This window comes from Physeter macrocephalus, chromosome 12 (assembly GCF_002837175.3).
Source record: "Physeter macrocephalus isolate SW-GA chromosome 12, ASM283717v5, whole genome shotgun sequence".
In the NCBI taxonomy this organism is placed as follows: Eukaryota; Metazoa; Chordata; class Mammalia; order Artiodactyla; family Physeteridae; genus Physeter; species Physeter macrocephalus.
Genome location: NC_041225.1, coordinates 90,639,281 through 90,641,364, shown reverse-complemented (window position 1 = coordinate 90,641,364; position 2,084 = coordinate 90,639,281). Strand labels below are relative to the sequence as shown.

The window sequence follows — 2,084 nt, the reverse complement described above, 5'->3', positions numbered from 1 at the left end:
ATATTGTGTATCTTTATCAGGAAAAGTGTTTATCAAGAAAATACTTTAAAATCATCAAAATTAATATATTTTATTTATGTGTATATTTTATTTATATATAGATATTTACATATTTATATAAAGAACTTAAAGATAAAGCCCTAGTTAAGGCAGTGACAATAGCAGTAGCAGTGGGAGTGAAAAGAAATGGTTATATTCAAGCATATTTTTCAGTAAAAGTCCAAGATCAAATGTCTGACTGAATACATGGAATGGATAGACAGAGTGGGAAAAATCAGAGTTAACTATAGAGGTTCTAGTGAAGATGAGGTTGCCATCACCCAACCCAAGGGCTTGCAATCATCCGCAAGGTCTAGGAGACCCAAAGGGAAGGTCATGGTCAGAGGAAAAGTTAATTGTTGGGAAAATAAGACCCCCAGTCTCTCCATCTCCTTATACCAGTTTTTTCTTTTTTTAACATCTTTATTGGAGTATAATTGCTTTACAATGGTGTGTTAGTTTCTGCTTTATAACAAAGTAAATCAGTTATACATATACATATGTCCCCGTATCTCTTCCCTCTTGCATCTCCCTCCCTCCCACCCTCCCTATCCCACCCCTCTAGGTGGTCACAAAGCACCGAGCTGATGTCCCTCTACTATGCGGCCGCTTCCAACTAGCTATCTATTCCTTATACCAGTTTTGTTTTTCTGCTCATATATGTAGCAGCATTTCATTTAAGGGGAAAGTCATTTATCTGACTGGTCAAATTAAACAACATAGTTCAAGGCACATTTACAGTGGTTGGTAATTTAGAATTACTAACCACAATTTAGATAGTCACGTTCACAATTTCCCTCTTCCTACACCGTGGAACACATTGGTCATTCCTCCAAAGTTTCCACGCCATAGAGCAGACCAGAGATGACGTTAGCCCAGAACTGAGAGCTTGGCATGAGATGGTGTCAGCCCCACCTAGAGCTCTGGCATAAGTTATAACCCAACCCAGCTCTACAGAGACCTCTTCATAGAATCTTGGGAGTAAACTCAGCCATAATAATGTGATTCTGTTTTTCATTTGGTTTTCTTCCTTGCTTAACTTTCCCTGGCCACTCTGACAAACAAACTGTCAGGCATTCCTGGGCCACTCACTAACTTTATTCCATTTAATGTCATCCAGATTCCCAAGAAAATTACTAACAATAAGGAGGGAAATTTGGAACATGGTGAGTTTTAGAAGCCTGAAATATACAGGTAATTGAGTCCAGTTAAGTAGCAATTTATTTGGATCTCAAATATGCCAGTAGAATAGCAGACTAAGCTCAATTTAATGTACTCTTACTGGAGACACATGTAAATTCTGGGTGAATTTTGAAAAAGTTAAAAGCTCATAGCTGAGATTAAAAGAAAGAAAGGAACACCTGCATGTTTCACAAAGTAACAGAGAAATTAAATCCAGAGAAATAAGAGCGGACTGATGTCTATGGGTTCTGTTCCTTAGTATAGGCCTTATGTAAATAGGGGCTGGAGCTAGAAATCTCACATTACCTTGAGGTCAGGAATTTAGACTCAGGCAGGAACAATATTGAGAAGTTGGTACAGATATGCTACAGAAATTTCTTGAGGAACTGCTTAGTCAATTAAGAGGGCCAAGGGAGGTGGTGAGGAAGATTGATATCTCTTGAAAACCTTCAGGTACAGAAAACATCAACACCTCTGAAAAGTAGGCCTGTCCTTCCCAGAGTTGTGATGGCCAGCTTGTCACTAACCTGTAAGGCCCTGTATGAATCAGAAACTGCAAGGAGAGTAATTCAAAGAAAAACAGATGCGGGATGGGTGTTACAATAAACCCTACGACCCTATCAGAAACAAAATTAAAACCACTACAAAGGGAAATTTTAACAAACCAGAGCAGATAGTATCCTAACCAGAAAAGAATAATAATTCTGAGGAACTTACTTTAGTTATTTAAGTAATATTCAATGCATTTCCGTGGCCAGGCCCTTTTGAAGAATTCTAAAACATATACAAACAATTCAATTACATCTTCTATATCCCAACATCCAAAGCAAAATTCACTTAAGAACTGTACTGGTGAAAATTGG

At 37.9% G+C, this 2,084-nt stretch overlaps 1 protein-coding gene across 1 annotated transcript in view; it reads right to left on the bottom strand.

Annotated features, from left to right (window-relative positions):
* LOC112062679 (UDP-N-acetylglucosamine--peptide N-acetylglucosaminyltransferase 110 kDa subunit-like) overlaps positions 1-1,818 on the bottom strand; it is an 8,773-nt gene extending 6,955 nt beyond the window's left edge. Inside the window, 1 exon segment of the mRNA XM_055089293.1 lies at positions 1,749-1,818. The gene's annotated coding sequence lies outside the window, so the exon portion shown is untranslated.
* Positions 1,819-2,084: the final 266 nt, after the last annotated feature.